This window comes from Triticum aestivum, chromosome 5D (assembly GCF_018294505.1).
Source record: "Triticum aestivum cultivar Chinese Spring chromosome 5D, IWGSC CS RefSeq v2.1, whole genome shotgun sequence".
NCBI classification, from domain to species: Eukaryota; Viridiplantae; Streptophyta; class Magnoliopsida; order Poales; family Poaceae; genus Triticum; species Triticum aestivum.
Genome location: NC_057808.1, coordinates 365,744,525 through 365,760,841, shown reverse-complemented (window position 1 = coordinate 365,760,841; position 16,317 = coordinate 365,744,525).

Sequence of the window (16,317 nt, the reverse complement as noted above, 5' to 3'; positions counted from 1 at the left end):
TGCAAGATAGGATCAAGAACTCACATATATTCATGAAAACATAATAGGTTCAGATCTGAAATCATGGCACTCGGGCCCTAGTGACAAGCATTAAGCATAGCAAACTCATAGCAACATCAATCTCAGAACACAGTGGATACTAGGGATCAAACCCTAACAAAACTGACTCGATTACATGATAGATCTCATCCAACCCATCACCGTCCAGCAAGCCTACGATGGAATTACTCACGCACGGCGGTCAGCATCATGAAATTGGTGATGGAGGATGGTTGATGATGACGACGGCGACGAATCCCCCTCTCTGGAGCCCCGAACGAACTCCAGATCAGCCTTCCCGAGAGGTTTTAGGGCTTGGCAGCGGCTCCGTATCGTAAAACGCGATGAATTCTTCTCCTTTATTTTTTTCTCCCCGAAAGCAAATACATAGAGTTGGAGTTGAGATTGGAGGAGCTCTAGGGGGCCCACGAGGTAGGGGGGCGCGCCCTCCACCCTCGTGGATAGGGTGTGGCCCCCCTGGTCTTCATCTTTTGCAAGGATTTTTTATTATTTCCAAATAGATGTTCCGTGGAGTTTCAGGTCATTCCGGGAACTTTTGTTTCTGCACATAAATAACACCATGGAAAGTCTGCTGAAAACAACGTCAGTCCGGGTTAGTTCCATTCAAATCATGCAAGTTAGAGTCCAAAACAAGGGCAAAAGTGTTTGGAAAAGTAGATACGACGGAGACGTATCAACTCCCCCAAGCTTAAACCTTTGCTTGTCCTCAAGCAATTCAGTTGACAAACTGAAAGTGATAAAGAAATTTTTTTACAAACTCTGTTTGCTCTTGTTGTTGTAAATATGTAAAGCCAGCATTCAAGTTTTCAGCAAAGATTATGACTAACCACATTCACAATAACTCTTAGGTCTCATGTTTACTCATATCAATGGCATAATCAACTAGCGAGCCATAATAATAAATCTCGGATGACAACACTTTCTCAAAACAATCATAATATGATATAACAAGATAGTATCTCGCTAGCCCTTTCTGAGACCGCAAAACATAAATGCAGAGCACCTTTAAAGATCAAGGACTGACTAGACATTGTAATTCATGGTAAAAGAGATCCAATCATAGTCATACCCAATATAAATTAATAGTAATGAATGCAAATGATAGCAGCGCTCTCCAGCTAGTGCTTTTTAATAAGAGGGTGATGACTCAACATAAAAGTAAATAGATAGGCCCTTCATAGAGGGAAGCAGGGATTTGTAGATGTGCCAGAGCTCGGTTTTGAAATAGAGATAAATAATATTTTGAGCGGCATACTTTCATTGTCAACATAACAACCCAGAGATGGCGATATCTTCCATGCTACACACATTATAGGCGGTTCCCAAAAAGAATGGTAAAGTTTATACTCCCCCTCCACCAACAAGCATCAATCGATGACTTGCTCGAAACAACGAGTGTCTCCACCTAGCAACAGTCCCAGGGGGAGTTTTGTTTGCAATTATTTTGATTTAGTTTGCATAAAGCATGGGACTGGGCATCCCGGTGACCAGCCATTTTCTCGTGAGTGAGGAGCGGAGTCCACTCCTCTTGAGAATAACCCGCCTAGCATGGAAGATACAGACAACCCTAGTTGATACATGAGCTATTCGAGCATACAAAACAGAATGTTTATTTGAAGGTTTAGAGTTTGGCACATACAAATTTACTTGGAACGGCAGGTAAATACTGCATATAGGAAGGATAGTGGACTCATATGGAATAACTTTGGGGTTTAAGGGATTGGATGCACAAGCGGTATTCCCGCTTAGTACAAGTGAAGGCTAGCAAAAGATTGGGAAGCGACCAACTAGAGAGCGACAACAGTCATGAACATGCATTAAAATTAATAAACATTGGATGCAAGCATGAGTAGGATATAATCCACCATGAACATAAATATCGTGAAGGCTATGTTGATTTGTTTCAACTACATGTGTGAACATGTGCCAGTCAAGTCACTTAAATCATTCAAAGGAGGATACCACCCCACTATACCACATCACAACCATTTTAATAGCATGTTGGCACGCAAGGTAAACCATTATAACTCATAGCTAATCAAGCATGGCACGAGCAACTATGATCTCTAATTGTCATTGCAAACATGTTTATTCATAATAGGCTGAATCAGGAACGATGAACTAATCATATTTACAAAAACAAGAGAGGTCGAGTTCATACCAGCTTTTCTCATCTCAGTCAGTCCATCATATATCGTCATAATTGCCTTTCACTTGCACGATCGAACGATGTAAAAATAATAAGAGTGCACATGCATCGGACTAAGCCGGAATCTGCGAGCATTCAATAAACAGGAGAAGACAAGGCAATATGGGCTCTTGGTTAAATCAACAATAATGCATATAAGAGCCACTTCAACAATTTAATTATGGTCTTCTCCTAACAACCCCCAAAGAAAAGAAAAGAAATAAAACTATTTACACGGGAAAGCTCCTAACAAGCAAAAGAAGAACGGGAAATCTTTTTGGGTTTTCTTTTTAATTATTACTACTACAGCAAGAAAAATAAACTAACTAAAAGCTACACTAATTTTTTTGGTTTTTCTTAAGGTTTATCAAACACACAAGAAGAAAGCAAGAAAAAGAAAACAAACTAGCATGGATATTACAGTGAAGAAGTATGAGCACCGACATCTAGCAATGAGTGTGTGAACATAAATGTAATGTCGGTGGGAAATACGTACTCCCCCAAGCTTAGGCTTTTAGCCTAAGTTGGTTTATTGCCACGGATGGCCTGGCGGATATCCATAGTTGTAGCCAGGGTCGTACTGAGCTGCGGCAGTTATTGCCTCCTGAGCTGCAGTGTGGCGGCGAGCTGCCTCCGCCCTCCTCTCGTACTCATCTGCCTCCTCCCTGGTAATAACATATCTTCCTTTTGCCTGATAATCAAAGAAGGCAGGAGTAGGGAGAGTAATACGGACAGCATGACGTCTGTCAAAGATTAAGCGATATCGGAGGGGTGATTCGTTCCTCTCGACAAACTGGTGGTAAACCATAGCATTATAGTCTAAATAAGTAGGAGGCAACTCAATATCATCCTCACGAACGTCCACACCAAGAAAATCAGCTAAGCGGGTTGCATAAATTCCACCAAAGAAATCTCCATTAAATCTATTATGATGCAACCTACGTGCAACAATGGCTCCCAAATTATAAGATTTGTCTTCTAACACAACACTCCTAAGAATACTGAGGTCAGGGACACACATGTGACATGCTTCATCTTTACCATTTATGCACCTACCTATGAAGAGAGCAAAATAATGTATAGCAGGAAAATGAATGCTCCCTATGGTAGCTTGTGTTATATCTCTAGATTCCCCCACAGTTATGCTAGCAAGATAATTTCTAAATTTAGATTTGCGAGGTTCACTAGCACTACCCCATTGTGGAAGTTTGCAAGCAGCGGTAAAATCCTCTAAGTCCATAGTATAAGATTTTTCATAGAGATCAAACAGGACAGTTGGAGAATTACGTGAAGATGAAAATTCAAACCTCCTCACAAATGTACTAGTGAGATAGTGGTACTGGCGACATTTGTCTGCCTCAAAGCTCACAAGATCAGCGTTACGCAAATATGCGTTAAATTCTTCCTTGATTCCCGCTCGATCCATAAAATTTTCTGAAGGCTATTCACAAGGTCGCACTGGAGCGTCCCTTGGTGGCTCATCGTCAGCATCACGCATTGCAAGCCTGGGTCCTTGCTTCCTCGAAGAACCACCTTGGAACATTTTCCTAAGCATATTTATTTCTCTGAAAAATTTCTGAAATTTTTAGTAACTTCAAATAAAAGTGAACCAAGCTCAATAAAATTGATAGCAACTACTCCTACAAGTGCCTAGAGACTATATCATGCATTAGAACTACTTGGAACCATATAAATTTGACATGCAAGCTCAAGAACATGGTCACCTAGGCAGCACAAATTTGCAATGAATAGAGCACTAGAACAAAAACTAATTGGACCAATGGAGGAGTCACATACCAAGGAACAATCCCCCAAGCAGTTTTGTGAGAGGTGCTTTGAGCAAGGAGATCGAAAATCGCAGCAAAATGAGCTAGAACTCGTGCTTGAGCTGGGTATTGGTGTTTGTGGGAGGAAGAAGGAGTGTATGGGTGCAGGAATAAGTGGAGGGGAGCCACCATGGGCCCACGAGGCAGGGGGGCGCGCCCTGGGGGGTAGGGCGCGCCCTCCACCCTCGTGGCCAGGTGCTTGCCCCTCCTGCTGTGTTCTTAGTGCCAGATATTCTCAAATATTCCAGAAAAAATCATATTCCATTTTCAGGGCATTTGGAGAACTTTTATTTTCGGGGTATTTTTATATTTCACGGATAAATCAGGAAACAGATTGAAAAATACTATTTTTACTTTATTTCAACTAAATAACAGAAAGTAGAAAGAGGGTACAGAAGGTTGTGCCTTCTAGTTTCATCCATCTCATGCTCATCAAAAGGAATCCACTAACAAGGTTGATCAAGTCTTGTTAACAAACTCATTCCAAATAACATGAAACCAGAGAAATTTTGAATAACACTATGTTACCTCAATGGGGATATGCACAACCCCAATAGTAAGAATATCATATTTCTTCTTGATAGTAGGAAGAGGAAATTCAAAACCTCCAAAAATAATCGATGGAATTTTTCCAATAGAGTTGATACTATGAACTTGAGGTTGTTTCCTCGGAAAGTGAACCGTATGCTCATTACCATTAACATGAAAAGTGACATTGCCTTTGTTGCAATCAATAACAGCCCCTACAGTATTCAAAAAAGGTCTTCCCAAGAATAATAGACATACTATCGTCCTCGGGAATATCAAGAATAACAAAGTCCGTTAAAATAGTAACGTTTGCAACCACAACAGGCACATCCTCACAAATACCGACAGGTATAGCAGTTGATTTATCAGCCATTTGCAAAGATATTTCAGTAGGCGTCAACTTATTCAAATCAAGTCTACGATATAAAGAGATAGGCATAACACTAACACCGGCTCCAAGATCACATAAAGCAGTTTTAACATAATTTCCTTTAATGGAGCATGGTATAGTGGGTACTCCTGGATCTCCAAGTTTCTTTGGTATTCCACCCTTAAAAGTATAATTAGCAAGCATGGTGGAAATTTCAGCTTCTGGTATCTTTCTTTTATTTGTAACAATATCTTTCATATACTTAGCATAAGGATTCATTTTGAGCAAATCAGTTAATCGCATATGCAAAAAGATAGGTCTAATCATTTCAGCAAAGCGCTCAAAATCCTCATCATCCTTTTTCTTGGATGGTTTGGGAGGAAAATGCATGGGTTTCTGAACCCATGGTTCTCTTTCTTTACCATGTTTCCTAGCAACATAGTCTCTCTTATCATAACGTTGATTCTTTGATTGTGGGTTATCAAGATCAACAGCAGGTTCAATCTCTACATCATTATCATTACTAGGTTGAGCATCATCATGAACATTATCATTAACATTTTCATTAGGTTCATGTTCATTACCAGATTGTGTTTCAGCATCAGAAATAGAAATATCATTTGGATTCTTAGGTGGTTCAGCAATAGGTTCACTAGAAGCATGCAAAGTCCTATCATTTTTCTTTTTCTTCTTTTTAGAAGGACTAGGTGCATCAATATTATTTCTCTGGGAATCATGCTCAATTCTCTTAGGGTGGCCTTCAGGATACAAAGGTTCCTGAGTCATTCTACCAGTTCTCGTAGCCACTCTAACATCATAATCATTATTCTTACTATTTAATTCATTGAGCAAATCATTTTGAGCTTCAAGTACTTGTTCTACTTGAGTGGTAACCATAGAAGCATGTTTACTAATGAGTTTAAGTTCACCTTTAACTCTAGACATATAATCACCCAAGTGTTCAATCATATAAGCATTTTGTTTTAATTGTCTACCAAAATAAGCATTGAAATCTTCTTGCTTAACCATAAAGTTATCAAATTCATCTGGACAATGGCTAGCAAACTTAGTAGGAGGGATTTCAGCTTTATCATATCTATAGAGAGAATTTACCTTTACTACCTGTGTCGGGTTATCAAGACCATGAGTTTCTTCAATAGGTAATGGATTAAGATCATATGTTTCTTCAGCAGGCGGTAAATTAAGACCATGTATTTCTTCAATAGGAGGTAAATTCTTAACATCTTCAGCTTTAATACCCTTTTCTTTCATAGATTTCTTTGCCTCTTGCATATCTTCAGGACCGAAAAATAGAACACCCCTCTTCTTCGGAGTTGGTTTAGGAATAGGCTCTGGAATAGGCTCAGGAGCTGGCTCCGGAAGTGTCCAATTATTTTCATTTGTCAACATATTATTCAATAAGATTTCAGCTTCATCCGGTGTTCTTTCCCTGAAAACAGAACCAACACAACTATCCAGGTAATCTCTGGAAGCATCGGTTAGTCCATTATAAAAGATATCAAGTATTTCATTTTTCTTAAGAGGATGATCAGGCAAAGCATTAAGTAATTGGAGAAGCCTCCCCCAAGCTTGTGGGAGACTCTCTTCTTCAGTTTGCACAAAGTTGTATATATCCCTTAAAGCAGCTTGTTTCTTATGAGCAGGGAAATATTTAGCAGAGAAGTAATAAATCATATCCTGGGGACTACGCACACAACCAGGATCAAGAGAATTAAACCATATCTTAGCATCACCCTTTAATGAGAACGGAAATATTTTAAGGATATAAAAGTAGCGAGTTCTCTCATCATTAGTGAACAGGGTGGCTATATCATTTAATTTAGTAAGATGTGCCACTACAGTTTCAGATTCATAGCCATAAAAAGGATCAGATTCAACCGAAGTAATTATATCAGGATCAACAGAGAATTCATAATCCTTATCAGTAAAACAGATAGGTGAAGTAGCAAAAGCAGGGTCAGGTTTCATTCTAGCATTAAAAGATTGCTGCTTCCATTTAGCTAATAACTTCTTAAGATCACTTCTATCATTGCAAGCAAGAATAGCTATAGCAGATTCTTCATCCAGAACATAACCCTCAGGCACAACAGGCAATTCATATTTATTAGGGGGAGAGTCTTCATCATCACTATCTTCAATATAATCAGTTTCAATAATTTCATTCTCTCTAGCCCTAGCCAGTTGTTCGTCAAGAAATTCACCAAGTGGCACAGTAGTATCAAGCATAGAAGTAGTTTCATCATAAGTATCATGCATAGCAGAAGTGGCATCATCAATAACATGCGACATATCAGAATGAATAGCAGAAGCAGGTTTAGGTGTCGCAAGCTTACTCAAAACAGAAGGTGAATCAAGTGCAGAGCTAGATGGCAGTTCCTTACCTCCCCTCGTAGTTGAGGGATAAATTGTTGTTTTTGCGTCTTTCAAGTTCTTCATAGTGACTAGCAGATATAAATCCCAAGTGACTCAAAGAATAAAGCTATGCTCCCCAGCAACGGCGCCAGAAAATAGTCTTGATAACCCACAAGTATAGGGGATCACAACAGTTTTTGAGGGTAGATTATTCAACCCAAATTTATTGATTCGACACAAGGGGAGCCAAAGAATATTCTCAAGTATTAGCAGCTGAGTTGTCAATTCAACCACACCTGGATAACTTAATATCTGCAGCAAAGTATTTAGTAGAAAAGTAATATGATAGTAGTGGTAACGGTAACAAAAGTAACGGTAGCAAAAGTAATTATTTTGGTGCTTTGTAGTGATTGTAACAGTAACAACGGGAAAGTAAATAAGCGAAGAACAATATGTGAAAAGCTCGTAGGCATTGGATCGGTGATGGAAAATTATGCCGGATGCGGTTCATCATGTAACAATCATAACATAGGGTGACACAGAACTAGCTCCAATTCATCCATGTAATGTAGGCATGTATTCCGAATATAGTCATACGTGCTTATGGAAAAGAACTTGCATGACATCTTTTGTCATACCCTCCCGTGGCAGCGGGGTCCTAATGGAAACTAAGGGATATTAAGGCCTCCTTTTAATAGAGAACCGGAACAAAGCATTAGCACATAGTGAATACATGAACTCCTCAATCTATGGTCATCACCGGGAGTGGTCCCAATTATTGTCACTTCGGGGTTGCCGGATCATAACACATAGTAGGTGACTATAGACTTGCAAGATAGGATCAAGAACTCACATATATTCATGAAAACATAATAGGTTCAGATCTGAAATCATGGCACTCGGGCCCTAGTGACAAGCATTAAGCATAGCAAAGTCATAGCAACATCAATCTCAGAACATAGTGGATACTAGGGATCAAACCCTAACAAAACTAACTCGATTACATGATAGATCTCATCCAACCCATCACCGTCCAGCAAGACTACGATGGAGTTACTCACGCACGGCGGTGAGCATCATGAAATTGGTGTTGGAGGATGGTTGATGATGATGAAGGCGACGAATCCCCCAATCCGGAGCCCCGAACGGACTCTAGATCAGCCCTCCCGAGAGGTTTTAGGGCCTGGCAGCGGCTCCGTATCGTAAAACACGATGAATTCTTCTCATTTATTTTTTCTCCCCGAAAGCAAATATATAGAGTTGGAGTTGAGGTCGGAGGAGCTCCAGGGGGCCCACGAGGTAGGGGGCGCGGCCTAGGGGGGCAGGCGCGCCCTCCACCCTCGTGGACAGGGTGTGGGCCCCCTGATCTTCATCTTTTGCAAGGATTTTTTATTATTTCCAAATAGAGGTTCCGTGGAGTTTCAGGTCATTCCGAGAACTTTTGTTTCTGCACATAAATAACACCATGGAAAGTATGCTGAATACAGCGTCAGTCCGGGTTAGTTCCATTCAAATCATGCAAGTTAGAGTCCAAAACAAGGGCAAAAGTGTTTGGAAAAGTAGATACGACGGAGACGTATCAAGCGGCCACTGCTGGAGGCGGCGCGACTGTCGCCAAGGGCAAGCTCTGTGCCAGCGATGGTGCCGCCCCTCCGGTCGTCGTCGTCAACATCGATGTTGTCGTCGTCGTTGCTGTCACTCTCCGGGGAGCACCCTAAGCGCCGACCATCTTCCCCGAACACCCTGAAATAGAGGGTCGCGGCGCCATCATACCGGAAGTAGAGGGTGCACCTCCCATGCAAGCTAAGCGCGCGGGAAAACGACCGCCACCCGTGGTTCAGGAACATGTTGCCAGCAACAGTGACCTCGACCTCCACCCATGAGGCCTTGCTGCAGCAACCGTCGGCTTCTAGCCAGAGGCCACCGGCCCTCCCGGCCACTAGCGCACCCACAAAGAAGCGCGGAAGCTGGAACCAGACACCAGCGGGCCTCTTTGTCAACACCACGAACTCCGGGGATGCGGCGGCCGAGTGGGAGCGCGGCCGTAGCGGCCGGGCGGCCGCCACGGGCCTCCCCCCGTCGTCGGCGCCTCCCCGCCCGTGGCAAGTTCCACCGCGGGAGGAAGCACCTCCGTGGCTGCCGAAGGCGGCGCCAGCCCTCAAAGGGGTGCGCCCGCGCCCTCGAGGTGCCGCTGCTAGTGTCGCGGCGTGCTTGCAGGGGCGTCCGCGACCTCTCTTGGGTAGCGGCGAGCCTGGCCCCTCCTTGGGAGCCTTCCCTTTTTCGCGGCGAAGAGCCTCCTCACTGGCTCCATGGATGCTTTGGCAAGATGGCGGGGCGAGGAAGAAGACAGAGCAGGCGACAAGGAGACGAATACGGGCTGGGGGCTCCGCCCCTCCCTCATTTATAGCCGGAGGGAGGCCAACCGTCGGCCTCCCACGATTCCAAGTAATGATGGTTTTTCTGCATGCAACAGGCAGTCGTCAAGTTGGGCAGTTGTCGAGGCAGCGTGGAGACGCCCATGTCCCAGCAAGCGCCACACGTCGACTCGGTCCGCAGGCTTTTGGGGCCCTCGGCGCTTCGCCCTTGGCCTTTGGCTTCACCTCGAAGCCAAGTCTGAGCACGCCTTGGGCCCGGGGGCTACTGTCGGTGTTCTGGGAACCAGGGTACCCAGACTTGCCTACCTGCGGCCCACGGCGTGGCTCCATCGACGGCCTGGTATGGCCCATCTGCAGCATCCTAAAGACAAGACCCTCGCGAGGGGCCAAGCCTCACGAGGCGGCGACATCAAGACCTCCGGAGGGAGCGGCCTCCCCAGGCTGGCTCCCGAGGAGCGAAGATTTCTATGCAGGTGCCCACCTGCTGAGGTTCGGGTGACGCAAGCCATGACGACCAAGGCCAGGCGGGCGCCAGTGGGCGCAGAGTAGCAGTTTTCCTCTTTGGTGCTAAGGAGGCAAGCACTGGAGCGGGGTCCCGAGGAATCACCCAAAGGTTTCCATTCCCGTGCAACAAGACCAAGACCGCCAGGACGGCAGGACGGATGTCATCGCCGAGCCCACCACGGCGTCATGACCAGAAGCTCTGCAGGCGAAGACCACCTTTCGTCAATATAAGATGTACTACTTGTCCCCTTTCAAATTGGCCACTGTGGGATCCCTTTCCGCCTATGCTTTGGGTTGTAACACCCTGGTGTAATGATGCTACAGTAATCCCTGAGATCAAGCTAATCATTTTGCTATAACAGTGCTTGGTCACTTTGATCAATATTCCATTTCAAATTCCAGTTGAATTCAATTTGAATTTATGTGTGAAATTCAAAAATGCTCAGACATGAAAACAAAAATGTTCATCATGTGGAACATATTCTTCTGGTAATGTTGGTGGTGAACCAACATTTTTGCAAAATGTCTAAGTGGCCTAAAATAGGTAAAACAGAAAAGCTTTAAAAAAGAGAAGAAAAAGGAAAAGCAAGGAAAAAAGAAGAAGGAGAAGCCCCCTGCCTCCCTGAGCCTTAGCCCATTGCGCTGACCGGCCCACCTTACCCCCCCCACTGGGCCGACCGGCCCAACTGGCAACTAGGACACCAGCCGGCCCAGCCCACGCTCCCTGGGTCGTCCTCCTCACTGCTCCTCCGACCGGGGAGCGTCCCCGCCGGACCGGCCGCGCAGCCCCGTACTGCCACGTCGCCGGCAAGGGATAAGGATCCCCCCCGACGCCTCAGTCCTCTCCCACTTCCCCACTTGCTCTCTCCTCCTCCCTGGTCCTCTCTGCCCGCGCTCACTCCCCACCAGATCCCCTCTTCCTCACTCCCGCTCTGCTGATCTGGAGAAAGGGGCTGACGCTTTCGTCGCCGTCGCCGCACCAACATCGTGGCCACTGCCGTCCCCGGGCGCCTCCGGCGTGTCCGCCTGCCTCGCCGGCCTCTGCTACGCCCTCCCCGACCACGGGCTCAGGTCGGAAGCCACCAGGGAACCCACTGCCTCCCCGTCTTCAACCTCCGTCCGCCACGGTCGCCGCCATCTTCCTCCTCTCCGGCGACCCCCCTGCTGCTACTAAGCCTATCACGGGCCTCCATGTGCCGCTCGGTGAGCCCCTCATCCTTCTCCCTCTCCTTGTTGACTCTGGCGCGCCCCCTAGCTGCTTTCCCCACGCGCGCCCGAACGCAGCGCCGCGGAGCTCGTCGCCGGCGAGTCTCCGGTGACCAATGGTCATGGGCGTATGCCTGTTAACTTCACCGCATCGTGCAATACCCGCCTATTTGCTTAGTTTGGCCGCTCGCGCGCTCTAACGCCGAACCCGCTCGAGCCCGAACTCCGGCGCCGCTTCTGCTTGTCGCCGGCGTCGTTCTGGTCGTTCCCGGCCCCAGCTACGACCCCGGAAACCCCCTGCGCGCCAAACCCGACCCCTCTCCCGCCGTGCGCCGCCACGGGAGGCTCGCCGGAGCAACTCCGATAGCCAACACCGACGTGGCCGGCTGGGGCCACTCCCCTGGTCACTGCCTCGTAGGCCCTGGGGGCCCCGTTGACTGGGTTGACCCAGTCAACATGTTGACTAGGCAGCCCAATGGCGCTGACGTGCGGGCCCCACCGCATAATTAATTTACCTAAAATGTTTTTCTAATTAAAATCAATAGTTAAACTAATTAGTCATTGACATGTGGGGCCCAGCTGCTAATTAACCACGTTTAATTAAAATAACCCACTGTTAGTCCACTGTCTATGACAGGTGGGACCCACTAGTCAGTTTGACCTGGTCAGCCGTCCTGTTGACTGCTGGCATCACAGTGATGTCATGCTGACATAGTTTTTTGTTTCTGATAATTTATTTAATTCCAGAAAATGTTTAAACCTTTAGAAATTCATAGAAAATAAACCGTAACTCCGATGAAAATGTTTTCTACATGAAAGTTGCTCAGAAAAATCCAACGAATCCGGATACGCGGTCCGTTTACCTGTCAGATGCCTCTAACTATCTGAACATGGAACATTCCCCCTCCGGTCATCTGTCTGACACAGGTCCGGAACCGGGAATACCTTCCCGGTTGAATTCCCCCTTCACCTTTATCGTGTAGCCATACGTTAGGTCACACCCGGCACATCATATTGCCATGTTATGCTTTGTGATGCTATGTTTGCTTTATATTTATTGTTTCTTCCCCCTCTTCTCTCCGGTAGACCCCGAGACCGATGCTGCCCCTGTGATCGACTATGTCGACGACGACCCCTCCTTGCCAGGGCAACCAGGCAAGCCCCCCCTTTGATCATCCCGATATCGCCCATTCCATTCTCTCATGATTGCATTAGATTTTGCTACTGTTATATTGTTTGCTCCTATTCTTATGCATAGCCTGCTTATGTAACCTGCTCATTGTACCTTACCTGCTTATCCTAAACTGCTTAGTATAGGTTGGTTAGTGATCCATCAGTGACCCCTACCTTGTCCTTGTTGCCCCTGCTTCATCATCGAAGACCCGATCAACGGGATCGAAGACCAGGCCCCGACACCGCACATCACTTTCCCCTTAGTTGCTCGACACTACTGGGTTACTATCGAGTGCTGAGGGTGAGACCTCTTCAGCACTTCTGATGTTAACGCTGTAGTGTAGCGATTCGGTCATGGTCATCGAGGGTGATTTCCTCAACCACTTCCGATACGACTCTGTCGTGCAACCCCTCAAGTGTGAACCTCGGGGGTGGTTCCTCTTACGTTCACCTTGATGATCACATCGAGTGGAATTCACCGGGGGTGATTCCTCGGGTTTTCCCCTTGGTGTTAGACACACGGTTACTATGGTTACTATGACTTTACACTGAACCATGTTACTAAAGACGGGTCGGCCCTGAGGGGTACCTGCGCGAGCATATTTGCGAGTGATGAGGAGTTGGGTTGACCTGGAGGGTGCCCATGAGATAATTACGAGGCGTGGCCGGGCATTCCTAGCCCTTGCCGCAAGTCCTCGAGACGGGGCAACGGGGTCACATCTTTCGTGAGTCTCTGCTTGTTACCGCGCGTTCCTAATCCACTATGATTTGGATATTTGATCCGAGGGCCTCTGGCCTGATAGCACTAACCATCACGTGGGCATAGTATGGGCGTTCTGCACCGTATGCATCAGCCGAAGCTTAATTGACGTCAGCGACTGAGCGGTGCGCGCCGGGTTGGACTGCGTAAGCACCTGCCTTTTTGAAGGAGGTAGCTAGGTCTGCTCACCGGCCGCGTATGCAACGTGCGGCAGTTCCCGGGGAGATGGCCCATGACCCCTGGGGGCATAGGTTTAGTCCGGCGTGCTGACCTCTCTATTAAGCCTAGGTCGTGTTGCGGCGTATTGTTTGGCCGAGGCCGGGCATGACCCAGGAAAGTGTGTCCGGCCGGAGTTAATCGAGCGTGGTGGGTAAGTTGGTGCACCCCTGCAGGGAAGAAAACATCTATCGATAGCCTGTCCTACGGTAACGGACACTTGGAGTTGTATCCCGATCGATACAACTAGAACTGGATACTTGAGATGAGACATGGACATGAGAAATGGATAGTATGGCTCTGGGATTGCTTTCTCGCAGGGAGTCGAGAAAGGATCTCTGGCCGAGGTTGATAACACTTCTACTACTTTACTTTATGCTACTCTACTCCCTCCTGTTGCTGCAAGATGGTGGTTTCCAGAAGATGCTAGTCTTCGATAGGACTAGCTTCTACCCCTCTTATTCTGGCATTTCTGTAGCCCAGTCCACATATCCAGCCTTCCTTTGATAATGTTGCATATGTAGTGTAGATCCTTGCTTGCTGAGTACTTCGGATGAGTACTCACAGTTACTTAGCTTCCTCTTTTCCCCCTTTTTTCCTTTCGTCTCGGATGTCACAACCAGATGGTTGAGCCCAGGATCCAGACGACACCACCGACAACTACTACTACCCCCGAGGGTGCCTACTACTACGTGGAGACCGCCGACGACCAGGAGTAGTTAGGGGCTCCCAGGCAGGAGGCCTTGCCTTTTCGATCGTTGCCACTTTTGTGCTAGCCTTCTTAAGGCAAACTTGTCTAACTCATGTCTGTACTCAGATATTGTTGCTTCCACTGAATTTTGTGTTTTCGAGCTTATGTATTCGAGCCCTCAAGGCCCATGGCTTGCAATATAAAGCTTGTATTATTTTATTTGTGTCTAGAGTTGTGTTGTGATATCTTCCCGTGAGTCCTTGATCTTGATCGTACACATTTGCGTGTATGATTAGTGTACGATTGAATCGAGGGCATCACAAGTTGGTATCAGAGCCGACTGCCTGTAGGTAGCCCCCTTTCCAACTCCTTGGCCGAAGTTGAGTCTAGTCACTGAAAAACTTTTACTAACATTGGTTGTGTGTCTTACGGGCCCACGTCGCCATTGGGTGGTAATAGGATCTTTTACTCCTCGTCTATACTCTGGGACTCTGATCTCTCTTCCATTCGGGTTAAACGAATTTACTAACTCTAACATTAGGATCCCGTGACCACATTCACCCCAAAGTTGGATAAGCCATAGTTCTTAGAATAGTATTCTGAATAGTACACACACGGTCGTGTTGACTACGAAGTGGTATCCATTGTACCTCTTTCATTATGCATGTTTCATCATGAATGATCCTTGTCTTTGCAAATGCTCAATGCTGAACTACCCCCTGTTACATGTTAGCAGGATGGTTAGACCCGCTGGTCGTGGCCGTGGTGCCAACGATCCACCACCGCCCGAATTCTTTGCTGGAATGATGCAACAATTTGAGCTGAACCGCCAGTTCATGGAAGGAATGATGGCTCAGTTTCCTCGTCCGAACATGAATCAACAGCCAACCCCAGTAACTCTGCAGGACTTCATGCGCCTTAACCCAACTATCTACCGTAGCTCTACTCAACCCCTTGATGCTGATGACTGGCTCCGCGACATCACGTATGAAATGGAGTCTGCTAGTGTGGCCCCTGCTAGCTATGTCACCTTTGCATCATTCTTTCGGAAGGGTTCCGCCGCTCAATGGTGGGACAGCCACAGGCGTACCCTACCTGCTGGAACGGTCATCACTTGGCCGGAATTCCAAGCTACTTTCCGTGCCCGCTTCATTCCTCAAGGAATCATGGACAAGAAGAAGCGCGAGTTCTGCAACCTCACCCAAGGCAACAAGTCTGTAGATGCTTATCAGCGGGAATTCTTGGACTTGTCCCGTTACGCTGAAGAAGACATTGCTACTAATGCTCGTAAGCAAGAGAAGTTCCGTGACGGACTTCACCCTGATATTAAGCTAGCGCTGCTCGTTCATGACTTTGCCGACTTCGCCACATTGGTGAACAAGGCTATTCAGGTTGAGACTGGTCTTCAGGAACACCAGGGATCCCTCAGGCGCAGCCGTGATGCTGGCTCATCTTCGGGTCCGTCAGCGCAGAAGCGTCGGATATGGATCCGCCACAGGATGTACCGCCCAACTGCACCTGCACCAAGACAGTCCTATGTTGCACCTCGTATTCCCCCTCCACCGCAGAGGCAGCCCCTTCGGGCTGTACCACCCCAAGCTTTTGCTCCCAATCCCAATGATGGTATGTGCTTCAAGTGTGGCCTTCCAGGTCACCGTTCCAGGAAATGCCCTCATAATCAGAATCAGCTGGCTCTGACTTCTAATGCCCGTGGAAACAATCAGCCCCGCAACAACAATGCCAGGCCTTATGGTCGTGGGCAGGCTAACAACATTGATCTGAATGAAGCTCAAGACCAGCCTGCTTCAGTTTTATTTGATTCAGGGGCATCACATTCATTCATGTCAGAAAATTTTGCATACGCACACGACATTCGATGTGAGCCCATGAACACTCCAATAGTGGTACGCACCCCTGCGGGCCGATGTCAAACTACCATGATTGGTCGCGATTCCCATTGAGATTGAAGGGTTGGAATTCCTTGTTTCTCCCATTATTCTGGAGTCTTCCAATATTGACCTCATTCTGGGAATGGAATGGTTGAAAT